The 14,741-nt window shown below is 44.3% G+C and overlaps 1 long non-coding RNA gene across 1 annotated transcript; it reads left to right on the top strand.

The window, feature by feature from the left end:
* The first annotated feature begins 3,201 nt into the window (after nt 1–3,201).
* LOC308186097 lies at nt 3,202–4,924 on the top strand. The gene is made up of 2 exons (XR_013943910.1): nt 3,202–3,826; nt 4,453–4,924. It is a non-coding gene; the product is annotated as an uncharacterized lncRNA (long non-coding RNA).
* Nucleotides 4,925–14,741: the final 9,817 nt, after the last annotated feature.

Genomic DNA, 14,741 nt, shown 5'->3' with positions numbered 1-14,741 from the left:
CCTTTACTCCCTGCTCTGTGCACAGGGGCTGTCATGCAGCCTTCAGGCCTTTCTCCACCCTTAACTCCTTGCCTTTCAAAACTGCATGCCATCAAAATCCTGTCTGGTTCATGGATTAAAAGGGGATGAAATTCAAAGTTGATCATAGCCAGGGATCTGGCAGCCAAATATACAGCACATTTCTGAAATGGAGATACTATTTGTAATTTCAGGCATGTCGGGCATTCAGACATTTTCTTATTTTTGCTCATGCATGTCTTGAATTAAGACCCTTAAGGAATAGCTGTGTGAGTATGCGGTCATGCTGGGATCCTCCAACAGATGCCAGGAAGAGTCACTGACCCCAGGCAAACGCTGCTCTGCTGGGGGGGAGCTGTGGCACTGGTCTGCACCTCTTCAGTTTGAAACAAGGGGGCCATTAAATGCCCCTGCCTTTGCGCAGGGCTGAGACAATCAAAACTCTTTCTCTTTCTGCTTGTTCAACTTGTTTGCAGGGCCACAGGACTGAGGGTATTCCATGTTAATAAACTGTAGTGTACTGGAAAGATACCTGGATAGTGTAGTCAGCTTTTTCCTGTTAACGGAAACAAGGGCCCACATATCACTAATCATCTTAATTGCAGGCAGCAATGTGACTGATTCAAGAAGAAGAAATAAATGCCTATTTCCCAGAAGGAATCTCCATGGCAACAGGAGGGCATGGGACTCATCTGGTCCCACATTTCCAGGATCGATACATACATTACAGATAGCATTAACCAGTGTGTGTACTCCCATCACCTGAAATAACAATCTGCCATCAGCCTGCTCACATCTGTCACAGCATAATTTCATCCCACGGGGGTGAAATTTGCTCAGCCTTTGAAAGGAACTAAGTGGGGGGGAGCATAACTGAAGGTCATCGTGTTTCTTTCTGAACCTGCCCGCCTTCAGCAATATCCAGCTGAGCTGCTTCAAATCCTTGCTTGAGGATGTGGAGCTTGGGTGGATGACTTGCAGTTATGTGTGAGAGCTGTGGATGGTTCTCTCTGGATTACGCTAAGCTCCAGAAAAGGAGCTTCTCCAGATGTCTGTTCTGGAGCCCATCCTATTAACCAAAAGATTAATCCATAGGTTAATAACCTGTAAGGTAAGATGCATATGTGCACTGAGTATACAGTTTAGCTGTGGTGTGTAGAATGATGTCTTCTGCTAGCTGCTAACCTATATGAAGGACACTACATGCTCCATGCTTGCATGGATTTGATTCTATTATTTTGAACTTGGATGCAAATGTCCAGTCTTGGCTCCATCTCTCCCAATTAGGGAGGCCTTATGATTCACTGTCGTTAGATTTAGTAGATGTCTGTGAACAAACTTTGAAATATCTAAATTCCAGGGCACAAAAGCTCCTTTATAACCCTCATTCGAAATTAAGCTTGTGCTGCATTCTTGCCATTTTGAAATGACCCTTGTCTTGAACACTACGTCTTGTGATCCGTAAATTGACTACAGGAAAATGTTTCTAAACTAATGTAACTTTGTATTAATGCAACAGTTGTATGTCCTATCTACATATCTCTGATCTAGGGAGTCGTTATATCACAATCCTTACCACAGCAAGGGAGAAACAGCAAGGGAGTATTATACAACTTTATTGTGTATGAACAACACATTATTTTACAATATTTTTGTAACATGAGTCTGTTCCAAGACCCAACTGGAATATCCAGAAAAGCCCTCTTAATGGATGCCTCCAAATTCCTGACTGTCACCACGTTTCAAAGTGGCAGCTCTAACCTCCTCTGTCCTTGCCTGCATTTCTCATCTCATCAGAAATATATATTATTTATACATAGCCTGGCGTAACTCCAAGGAATCTGTTATAATTTATCAAGTGAACATCATGCATTTGGAAATTGTCTGCATACTTATCTACACAATAGACTCCTCTGCTACATGAACTCCCACATATTCCCTGGAGACACGACTCCTTCCCCAGATCCCCCCCAGCCTCTTCTTGTGTTTCCTTGTCTATCCGACCGCACACTGGAATTTCTGGCCCTGTGCCTCAGAGCTCTGACATGGCTTTTTGGGAACAGTGCGTCTCACTGTCTGCCGAGATGCTTGCTCCTTGCTGTGTGCATCTGTGTGTATGCGGTGCTTGATGAACATACCTTCCTTTATATGAAAATCATATTTATTTTTCTGGAAGCTTTAAGGCACATGAATAAGCACTGCTGAGGTCAATCCATTTCCTGTTGAACCTGCAAAGTGGCCACTTTAATTTAGGCAAGAATAAACCTTGTCTTCCATCACGGTCATTTTCGTAACAGAACTATAATCCTTGTATAAATTATACTTCACTCTATACACCATACTACTTACTTCACTTGCTTGATACTCCAGAAGTAGGTTTCGCTAATCTGGGCCATGTAAAGCTCTGGCTAAACCAGCCTTGTGGCCTACTCCCCCAAAGCTTGCTCTTCCCACATGTGCATGCTCCCAGTGCTCCTCTCTGCCAGCAGAAGCCTTTCACAACACACAGCTCAGCCACGTGAAGTAGTTGCTCTGTTTTCATTTATGCTGCAGGAGCGAGTTCCAAACTGTAAGGACCCAGGCCGAGCATTGTGTTCAGTCCCAGCCACAGCAGCTTGGGGCTTCCCTGTGGCTTCACCCAGGCTGGGGAGTGGTGCAGACACCTCTTCTTCAACACAGGCAGACACATCAGCACGGTCCCCTCTGTCCACTACAAAGATGGGAAAGCATGTAGGAGAAATTCTTCCTCCAGCTGTCAGGATTTCTCCCTATTTCAAGCCACCTCGCCTGTCCCATTGGGTGGGAGGCAGCATGTGGATAACCACCACAGAGCAGACAGCACAAATGCATTTACTCACACGGAGGCAGCAGACTGAGCTGAGGTTGGGCAGAGCAGGGTGTACAGTGGGATCACGAGAGACACAGAGGAAAGTGGAAGGGTTTGTAGCGGAGATGAAGGTATGAACAACTGTGATTTTCTAAAAGAAAAATTTATCCTCGCAGCTGTGGGTCTTTCTTAGACCCTGTTTGTCAGGTCATCAGCAGGTGCACTGGGACTCCTAATTGTGAGGGAGCTGCAATTAGGCTTGCAATTAGTAACAATAAATGAGGACATTTACAGCTGGCAAGCTTGCCACCCCACTGCTCCCCTGTTCAGGTGGGTGCATCTGTGGTAATGTTAATGTTAGACATGTCCTGAAGTTATTAGTTCAGTCCTATTGAGAAGGCACATCTGTTCTTGCTTATACTGAGTTCATGCACGCCAGCTTCTCTTGACAGCTGTGAGGGGCTATGTACTCAACATGGAAGCCCAGAGATGAGCCCAAAGGTAACCACTTCATCTAAAAAGCTGGGATGTATGTACAAGCAAAAAGAGTTTGTGCATGATGTACGCTATAGACCCTGGTGCTGCTCACAGCCTGCCATGTGGATCCCAGTCCCTGTCTATATTGCACTTTGAAGTTAGTATCGAAGTCTGCTATGCTGTACTGTGAATTTCTTGACCATAGCACTAAGATGTTTAGAATACACCTTCACAGAGCTGGACCATGGGCTTACCCCTCCTTCTGAGCTCTCCTCTTCTGGCAAGAGCACAAATAGAGTCAGAAGACACCAGGAGGAGGGAGCTGGGAGTTTTGGTGTCAGCATATGAGAGCCCAGTGCACTGCCTGGAAAAGGGGAGCCGGGCAGCTGCTGTGAGTTTGAGTGATGATAGTGGAAATGGGTCTTGCAGGGGCATGAAGGTGCGTTTGAACTAGCAGGATGGAGGTACCCACGGTGCTGTTTTGCACTGCCCAGACTACTGCAGGTAGGGAGATGGTTTATTTTATACACCATACTAATTAATTCACTCAACTGATACCAGTTAACTTGAAAAACAGCTGGTTTTCAACTCTATCCAAATAGATGGACTGTTTTGACAAAATCTTCAGACACTGGTTTTCTGCATGACCGTGTGTGGAAGCTGTAGGGGAGGTTCCTTTGTATCATCCACAGGGGGACACCCAAGGGGAAGAACAGCCCTTCTTAGCAATTAATCTTCCCCCCGGGAGCATGGATAAAAGAATGCTGCAACACAGAAAGGATATGAAGCCAAAGGACCAAAAGTATAGCAGATGTGAAACTACAGAGATCTCCCCTTTCAGACAGATTTTGTTCCCATTTCCTCCCTAACCTACTTCAGGCACTGTGGTGCCATCAGTTTGAACATTATTGCCTTTTTTTTGTTTGTTTGCATGAAGACCTTTGACACTGGTATCAAACTGTAGGTCTCATCACCCCAGGACACAGAATGTACTTGTAAGAAACTCAATAGCCAGTGCCTTGGAAAACAGAGTACAAGAAAACACTTGAACTGAAAATCAATAATAGATTTTTTCCTCTTAAGTCTGCATTGCTAATGCTTTGTGGGATTACTTTTGTATTTCTTTTCAGGTCATAAAGAACATGTTAGCCCTGGACACACATGAAAAAAATGCATCAGAATTTAAGTACTGAAAGGATTGTTCTTGGACTAGCATGGAGGATGTCTCTCTATCAGCAACCATCCTGGATGTTTTAAGAAATCCTGCTTCTGTGATTGTGCTGGAGCCTGAGATGGTCGCATTTGGGCAGGACAGTTGGAGCTGCCCTTGCCAACAAAGGAACAAAGCTGGCTTAGGGCTACCTGCAGATGTGGTTGATCTCGGTGGGATTGCTCCGAGCCAGGTTGCAGTTTTCTTTTCCCACAGTGATACTGGAATCCTGAGCAGAGGTGAACAGTGCTGAGTGGCTGGAGAGGGAAAGATGTTGGCTCATGAAGTGGAGGAAAAGAGTTGGAAACGTTTGACGTTTCTGATATGAGCATCCTGACAGCTACAATCAATCAAAAAACTTGCCATCTACCTCTGTTTCTTCACTTTGAGGGTTATACTGAAAACGATACGTCTTCTTTGGGAACTGACCAACATTTTTCACAGGGATGGGGAAAGTGCAAGGTGGAGGGAAGGCTCGTATGAACACCACCAGCCAAACTGCAAAAAGTGTCCAAAGAAAGAAGCCAAAGAGACAGGGTTGGAAGCTTCCTTCAAACCATTCTTTCTCCCACTCCTCGCCCTTAGCTCGGAAGACCCTGAGTAAAGAGGATCAGGACCCTGAGGTGTGCCATGCCTGCCAGCAAGCCTTGTCTGTGCCATCCTGTGGCAGGATGGCAGGGTTGATGCCATCCTGCGGCCTCTCTTGAAGTTTCTGTGTTCAGGCAGAAACAAGGATGGGTTCAGCTGTTACCACAGCTAGTTTAAATTACTTTTTCTCAGGGGGGTGGTTGTACAGTATCACGCGGTCCCAGAGACCCAAAGCCGAAAGGCACCTGTGTGACAGCAGTGTTGCACCCAGGCTTTTTTTTTTTCTTTTCGATTTTCTACTTCCTAGGCACATATTTCCTTCGTGTCTTTGCCAGAATACACACTCAGAAAAGCTCTCCCCAGCAGCAAAGGGAACTCTGCTTTATTCAGCATGTAAGATTCAGCCTTGCTGGCTTGCTGGTGAGAAATTATTCTGGTTTCAACACTACCCTGTTGGACCCAGGACTGCTGCACAGAGCTTCATGTGCTCTTCACTGCCTCTGGTCTGGTGACCCTTTCTGTGGGTCAGTCTCAGTTCAGTTTGCTTTTTCAGCTTTCAGTTTTGCCTTTTTTCTGTTGTTTCCTGACATGGTAGATCATCTTTAGATCTTTAGATGTTCGTCCCATGCTGTGGAGCTGATGCCACACACCACTAGAGATAAAAATGTTTCTCCGTACCTTTTTCTTTTTTTTTTTTTTTTTTGGGGGGGGGTGGGTTGGGAGGTATGCTTTCTCTGAGCTATTCCCTTTGTTCTATCTGATAACAATAAACAGAATAGACAAAAGCAAAGCACTGACATATGTATCTACTTTCTTCAGTTTTCCAGATTTGATAGAGGAAGCACCATCACACCCAGACTATGCACTTTTGGCTGGAGTGCAGTGATATCTTATTTCTTCTTCTAGCAGCAGTTGCTTCCCTAACCTAGATGGGGATAAGTTAGGAGGGTGATATTCTGCTATGGTTGTGCCTTGTGCTGATCTGTGTGCTGCACTGGCCAGTGTAAATGAAGGAGAGTCAACTGCATCTGGCTTTTCTGCAGAAATTAAGTTGTGAGCTGACAAGTCAGTTAAGGGAATGAGAGCATAGATGGAGGAGCTAATAAATTTCTCAGCTTTCAAAATTAAGTTTAAGGCAAGTGGCTAAAAAACATAAAGTATATCCACATCAAACTTCTCATGCTAACCTGGGCATCCTGTGATTAGCAAGTATTACTTGATATTTTGAACGCTTATTACCAATTTCAGCCATCCCCACGTGTTCTGTCTGCATGGGAAGGGCTCTTCAAACATTTTGGCCAAATATTTTTCCATCAAAGTCTGTAATGTAATTAATGTTGAAACCTTTTTGGAAGCAGCATTGATTTTTGACAAAAACCTCGGCATGAAAAGTACAGGTTAGTGTTGTTCTGAAAAACAGCTAAAGTGCAAAAAAAGTGACTTTTAGTTTCACTGCGTTCTTTAGTTTACTCTGTTTCTGCCTTTTAAAACTCTGTTTTCCCCCCCTTTTTTTTAATATCTCCCCACTTTTTTCCATTGGATAAGAAGAAAAGCTATTCCACAAAAGTGAAAAGAAAACCACGTATTACTTTTATTATTATTATTATTATTATTATTATTATTATCTGCACGTTAAAATTTGAAGTCAAAACTGGGACTTGATGTGAAACAAATGTCAGTTTTAGTTTGGTATTATACATAAGGAAACCAAACACCTGACTGTGGGGAAAGAGGAGGGGAAGAAGACTCATTTTTCCATCAGCCACCCTTAAGGTATCTTGACCATAACTCCAGTGTCCAATTTTCCAAACTCAACTTTGAAGTGAAGGAGAACAGCAGCTGCCAGTCTCTGCTGAGTCTTTCAGCACTCTCCTTTGATCACTCCGAACAAAGTCATTTGTTTTTCTCACTTCATTTTCAAAATTCATAGGAAGAAAATTATTGGCGCTAGGCCTGTGGAAGAGAATAGGTGAGGGCTGCAGTTGTGGGTCTGTTGTGGGGCTCCGGGGACTTCGTGGATTTTTTATGTCAGAAGATGCTAGGGCTGCGTACCTGGGGAGCACAGGGCTGAGCGGCGCTTTTGCCCTGCGTGAGCTCCTGAGCATTGCTGCAGGCCCCATGCAAATACGCCATGCAATATGTGGACAAAAAAAGCACCTTCCTTGCCATGCAAATAACAGTCAAAACTGAAGATTATAACTGCCATATGTTTTTCTTAATAACTTAGACTATATGACCCTCTTTACAGCAGACCAGCTGAAATAGAAAGTCCTCTCTCCCAAGTCTGGTTATGTGAGAGGGCAGAGATTGCCAGGCTAACCTGGGCTCCTATACCATCCACACCACCTGGAGTTCCCGGAGTAGGATCTCACACCTGAGACAGATGCAAAACCTAGACAAGCAGCAGCATCTGTCTGCTAAACTGTGGAGAAGGATCTTCACCTCCAAGAAGGAACTGTGAAATGGTGAATGGCACAAGTGCAACAGCGCAAGAGCATCCTGTTAAAATTTCTGCCATGGTTTTCCCATGTCTGTGCTTATCCCAGATGTTTTTTCATATATTGGCTCACACTGCACCGAGAAAAGTGGAGAGAAATTTTCCACCATTGCTATCAGGGTTCAGACCCGGCTACATGAGAGCCCTAGTCTAAAACAGCTTCCAGCTGGCAGCAGGGTTTTCAGCAGTGTCATCTAACCCTTCTGGGAGAAAATGTCAGGAAAGCAGTCTGGAGAAATGTCTTGTCTCAACTTGCCAAATAATGGATGGTGTTATTTGGATAAGATGCTCCACGAGACGTATACTCAAGCTGACATTTAGGGATCAGGCTAGACCAAGAAAATATTTTCCATCCCTAGTGGTTATAACTTTATGGGGGTCATTCCTACATTGCAAGCCTTCTGGAGAAACATGAAACTGCCTTTACCATTTTTTTTTTAAATCTCATTGATTGTTCATTGTTTTCGTAAAATGAAAAAGCAGCTGTGATTCATCCCTATACATCCAGTGGATCAGATTAAATTATTCCTGTCCAAGCATACCTTGAAAATAAACATTTTCCTCCTCGTTTAATTTCTGTTGCATATGATCCAGTTCTTGTAATCATATTCTGGGCAGAGAAAAAGCTGCTGTGATTGACAGCATGGAGAGCAACAGATGGTGCTGTTTCTGTTCCATTGAGAGCTAGAGAAATAAGCCTATTCACTGGCATTACAGACTGACTACTATAGATTTAACTCTCCATTTTAGCTCAGTTTGTGTGTGTGTATGTGATGAGCTCTGTTAATGCCTTTTAAATCAAACACTCTGATAAACATCAACTTTAAATTAAAAACAAAAACATTTATAGTCTTTTAAACCTTACTAATATTTCTCACAATTTTAAATGCAGATGGTTTTGCACACAAGCATCAGTAAGGGTGCTGGGGTGCAGAGCAACATATTCATGGTGTAAAATTCCAAGGTGATTGCTCAAGGCTGGTACTACTCATTATGTTGTACCATGTAGTATATATGGGAGGATAAAATCATTGCAAATTTCACAAGAACAAGAGCAGAGTGAGTTGGTTGCCTGAGTGTATATCCAGAGTAATTGTAGATATTGCTTTGAAATGTATTGGTATAAGTGGGAATACCTTGTCTGGGTAATTTAGATAAAAAGTGCACAGCAAGTTTGTACCTTGGATTTCCCAGAGAAGGCCTTTTTTTTCTGGGCAGTCAAAACACAGCAGGGCTGGCAAGTAAAGCCCCAGTAATCCTGATGCTAAGGAAATCTCCCATGCAAAGGAGAATTTCAAGCTGCTCATTTATCTTTCCTGCTATTTTCCTGCAGGCTTCTGTATGTTTTTGATTGTCTAGACTAGATATTTCTATTCAACACTACTGCATTTTCTAAACTTTAACTTTCCCTCTCTGAATCAATTGCCTTCTAGCTTTCCACATCACAGTGTAAGTTACAAAGCAAAATGTCAAACAAATGTCTTGTCCTACAAATGTCTTGTAGGACATTGGACGGACAAGGCATTACCTCGGGGCTGTCATGTGGATACACTTTCCATTGTTTGACTGCTCATCAAGTCAAAAAGGTCACCACTGGAGCAAACGTCAGTTGCAGTGCTGCTGATGCTAAGCCAGATCAAGAGAGCAGCAAAAAGGCTTTGCTGAGTTGAGGGAGATGAAAACACAGGTTTAAGGACTTTCATAAATTGGGACCAGAAAATTTGGTGCTACCTCTGAGTGGCGGGGATTTGTATAGTACTTTAGAGACTTTAGTTAATATATTTGCCAGATATGTTTTGCAAGCATGGATCTTCAAAAAAAAAAAAAAAAAAAAAAAAAGCTGAGAAAAGCTAACTTTGCTGAGAGGGGTTCTCTTTTTTTCTCAAAAGGCATTTACATTGCTCTTATCCAAAGTCTCTGAGGTCTGTGTGTATGAGAGACTAAGCACTTTAGTCTGCTTTAGCTTTGCAAGCTTTTATCACAAAATCATGAATAAGTTAATCAAGTTTTGACACAAACTCAGTGTTCAGGTCTGTGAACTTGCATTAAACCACGATCTTGTGGCTTGTAACAGTAAAAAAAAAAAAACAAAACAACAAAAAAACGCAAGTAAGTCTTGCAGTGATTTTTCCAGCCCTATTGCACACCAAGGCTCAGACCCATGCAAATGCCAGCAACGGTGTGTAAACCTTCAAAGACTGTTTGGATGCCACAAAGATGGCAGTGAGCTGTAGCACAGAGCAGTAGAGGGAATCATATAAAACTACACTGTTCTGAATGCAGTTCTGTTCTTCTGTTAAATACACAAAGAAGAGACAAAATTCCTGAACTAAGTCCATGAGAGCCACAAGCAAGATACCTTGCCTACAGCTTTCAGAGTGGATTTCTGAATTAAGGTTATTAAAGCCACGGGTGGTTGGGTGTGTGGATGGATGAATGGATATACCACAAGAACTGCTCTTACTACATGTACAGGCTACTGAGTAAGTAGATCCTATGGGTGTGGTATGAATTGGAGGGTTCGATTAATGTCTCTGAAACTGAATGCCAGTTTTCTGCCCTCCAGGTTGGAATGGGAGTTATTTGGTAGGTAAATGTATTCCTTCACTGAACTCATTCCTTTGAACACATGCAGTCTGATGTTTGGAAGGTATTTCCACAGTATAAGGTGGTTTGTAAAGAAGCAACACTCTGTTCCCATACAATCAAAATTAGGTTCAGCTACTTCAATGTTTTTTTTTCTCCCCCTGCCCTTCCTACTGTCAGGAAGAAGCTTATGGTTTTGTACCTTTTGCTGTGGTCAGGTCATTCTTTTCAGTTAGCATGGAAGAATGTGGTTGGTAACTCACCCTTATCCCACCCCTGTGACTGCAAGCAGAACCAGCACAGGGACAGCAGCTGCCCCACAGCTGTCTGCAGTGCTCGCCAGCAGCATCCTCCCGCTGATGGATGTGGCTGACCGCTCCCTGGCCACAGTCCTCATATAGATCCAGTCGCCGTGTCTGACGCTGGATCCAGTTCCAGTTTTCCCTCAGTTAAAAGGGATGCATGGTCTCATTTGGCAGGATCCACCTCCTTTGTCAGCAAGCTGCCGGAACGCTACGCGCTCTGAGTTTAGAGATGTGTTGAGCTGTCTCCTAACATGGCCCGTCTCTCTGATGATGGAGTTTACACCAAATACAAATAATTTTGATGTGGATTTCCCTTCCTCTGGTTCACCCTTCACTCCCCCACTGCACCTTAGGGGGTCTGCACTGCACAGCGCTCTGGAGCACCGACCTCATGGCAGCTCCTGCTGCTCTGCTGATTGCATGCATAACACATTGGGGTCCTGTTTGCTTTCAGAGTGAAGGAAAGCCAGACCACTAGAAATTATTGTCCTTTAGGGTTTTCACCCCACTTGAAAGCAAACTTTTGCTCTTTCTGGTACCCATGTTGCACTGCAGGTTCCTGCACAACATGAACCTCAGTTTGGATGAAGAAATGAATCTACAGCAAGACCCCAGACCACAGCAGGCAGAGAAGTGTCTTATAGAGGACATTCAGACATGTGATGGGCAGCCTCTGACTGATATTGTGCAGACTCGGGGCCTCTGCTTAGGTTCACTGCCTGAAAGGAGGTAGGTAAGTCCCTCTCAGTGATGGTTGCTGTGTTAGAGGGTGCTGGGACAGTTATGCAACCTCTGTTTGAGTCTAGCAAACTGTTTGTTGTCTGCTAGATGTAAAGCTTCAGCAGGTCATTTTAAACCCCCTCCAGTTCCGGACATATACACTTCACTGTGCTGGTAAATCTGAGTTTCTGAATTGCAGAAACACTTCTCACCCACCAGACTAGGTGAACACCTTTATCTCCTGTCTCCGCTGCTCATCCTTGCCCTGTTGGCTTAACCTCCTGGCACACTTCTGCTGGTGGGGATTGTTTTTTCTTGGTTTTCAGGAAAACATGTGCTCACCTGTTGCCCAGGACACTGCTAATCTGTGCAATGTGATATGTTTCAGGGGGAAAACAGGGTGAGGACTAATGGCGGAAAATCCCATCAACTGGAGCACATGGTAAAGATATCAACCTGAGGATTTGCAGAAGTTACTTGAAAGGACACAGTTTCCTTTCCAAAGTCACCCTGAGAAGCACAGTTTTTCTCTGGAAAAAAAAAAATATATATATATATTAAAAGGAGTGCACGTGGCTAGTGTCTTGGATCAGTTTTATCAGCAGATGGGGGAAACAAAGTCTCCAAGAGGAGGTGAAAGCTGCTGCTCTGGGGAGAAGGGGAAAGATGAAGTCCCTCCAGTCCAGGAGCACTGCTTAGGCTGTGTGAGGTGGCCCTGCCCAGTCCAGCCTCCTGCCATGTCTTGAGTCCTGCCATCTGCCTCACACCTGGGCTCTGTTTTTGCCTGGCATGTCCCCACATCTCTGAGGCCTACCTCCTTCCCTGCCTCCCCTCCCTGATATGGCCACCTGAGGGAGGGCAGCCCTCTGCCTCGGCCCCAGTTTCTCTTTCTGGCTTATCTCTGAGATGCCATTTCCATCCTTCAGGCTGCTTTTGGTGGCAGCCTACTTTACCTATGCCTACAGTTGGCCACAGGCACTGACCGCAACGATGGTGTCGCTTTTCCCACATACCATCCATACAGCTCAGCCTAAAGGTAGAGGCTGGGCTTGCTGCCTACTGTGTTGGGAGTTTCTTTGCTTAGAAGCTGGCTAACAGTCCCATGGCAGAGCCTTTCTTAACAATACTCAGGTTTCTTTCCTGCCAGAAACTGAATCCGACATTACTGATGAAGTTAATAGAAGTTACAGACACGGGGCGAGACTTGTTGAGCCAAAGTGTCCCACTGCAGAAGATCTTTTGGCCGTAATCCAGCATCCCATCTGTTTTTCTTATGAACCAATGAGGAACATTAAAATCAGATCAGTAAATTTAATGTCTGCTTTAGCAGCTTCTGTGTCTTGAGGTTTTTGAGGCATTTCTAAAGATGTGTTGCAGGAATAACGTCTCTTTATTTCTCTCCAAGGCCCATGTTGGCTAAATGAATCTATACAAGAAAAAAATTACGCCTACCCCATAGCTTAAACCCCAGAAGGCAAAGGCAGGGACTGGGAGAATGAAGAACCTCCCACTGTTGGAGAAAATCGGGTTCAAGACCACCTAAGGAACCTGAAGGTGCACAGATCCATGGGACCTGATGGGGGTCCTGAAGGAACTGTTTGCTGAAGCTGATAAGCCACTATCCATCATATTTGAGAAATCATGGCAGGCCAGTGAACTTCCCACTGATGGGATGAGGGGAAACACAACTCCCATTTTTAAAAAGGGAAAATGGGAGACTACCATGACTGGCCAGTCAGTCTCACGTCTGTGCCCAGCAAGGTAATAGAGCAGATCCTACTGGAAACTGTTCCAAGGCACATGGAAAATAAGGAGGTGATTAGTGTCAGCTAACACGGCTTCACTAAGGGCAGATTGTGCCTGACACATCTGGTGGCCTTCTACAATGGGTTTACAGCATTGGTGGATAGGGGAAGAACAACTGATGTCTTCTACCTGGACTTGTGCAAAGCATTTGACACTGTCCCCCATGATCTCCTTGTCTCTAAATTGAAGAGACATGGATTTGATGGATGGATCACTGGTAAGGAACTGTCTGGATGATTGCACTCAAAAAGCTATGGTCAACAGCAAAATGTCCAAGTGGAGATCAACAATGAGTGACGTTCCTCAGGGGTCAGCACTGGGACCAGAGCTGTTTAATATCTTTCTGGGTGACATAGACAGTGGAACTGAATGCACCCTCAGCAATTTTGACAATGACACCAAGCTGTATGGTGCAGGTGACCCACTGGAGGGAAGGGATGCCATCCAGAGGGACCTGGGCGGGCTTCAGAGGTGGGCCTGTGCAAACCTCATGAGGTTCAACAAGGCCAAGGGCAAGGCCCTGCATCTGGGTCAGGGCAAACCAAGCACAAACACAGGCTGGGAGGAGAACTGAATGAGAGCAGCCCTGAAGAGAAGGGGCTGGAGGTGGTGGTTGGTGAGATCAGCATGAGCCAGCAATGTGCCCTTGCAGCCCAGAAAGCCAACCATGTCCTGGGCTGCATCAGAAGCAGTGTGGCCAGCAGGGAGAGGGAGGGGATTGTCCCCCTCTGCTCTGTTTTCATGAGACCCCACCTGGAGCCCTGCACCCAGCTCTGGGGTCTCCAGCACAAAAAGGACATACAGCTGTTGGAGCAGATCCAGAGACCGCGAGGATGCTCAGAGGGCTGGAGCACTTCTCCTGTGGAAGAGCTCAAGGCCAGGCTGGATGGGGCTTTGAGCAACCTGGTCTGGTGGGAGATGTCGCTGCCGATGGCAGAGGGGTTGGAATTGGATGGTCTTTAAGGTCCCTTCAAACTCAAAGCATTATGTGATTCTATGATATCCCTCCTGCACTTGTCACCTTTAAATTGCGAAAGGTGCCAAGATGATTGACTTCTCTAAAAATATTTATTAAAGACATTTTTCTGTACTAAATAGAAACAATAGTGAGTCAACAAGAAAGCAGATTAATTTATATACCTTAAGGGTAATTGGTTCAGGAAACAATTTTTATCTCTGTCTGGTTTTCCACAGTAAGGCTTGTAGAAAGAAATGTTTTCTTTCCAGAAAGCATATTAAAAATGGAAAGCAATATCTTTCCATAACATGATTCTAACAAAGTAAGTAGACATAGCAGTACCATGGGTGGTCATAACAAATTAATTACAGACTGATAGGGAAAGTGTTTTTGAAAGTGAACATTCTGGCACAAGATGATAGCAAAGATATCAGCTCAATCCATTCACTTCTTAAATGAGTCAAATATTTTTTAATTACATTTTTTCTTTGGAGAAGGGCTTTAAAAATAAAACTTTGGGATGTGTACTTAAATCTGTACCTTTGGCAGGGTCAGTGCCACCTGCAACAGGCAACTGGGCCAGCTTTGACAGTCTTTCACTGACCTGCCTCTTGTTCATGTGTGGTTTACACCTTATTTGAGGAGAGGAATCGTTTCAAACAGTGTCCTCAGTCACTGGAGTGACTTTTATTTTTATGCTACAGAAAAATAAGCTTTTTGGTTATCCTATTTTTTGACAAAAATCCTGC

Source organism: Anser brachyrhynchus (assembly GCF_964034855.1).
Source record: "Anser brachyrhynchus genome assembly, chromosome: Z".
In the NCBI taxonomy this organism is placed as follows: Eukaryota; Metazoa; Chordata; class Aves; order Anseriformes; family Anatidae; genus Anser; species Anser brachyrhynchus.
Note: the sequence above shows the minus strand (reverse complement) of the source record. Positions and strands in the feature narration are given on the sequence as shown.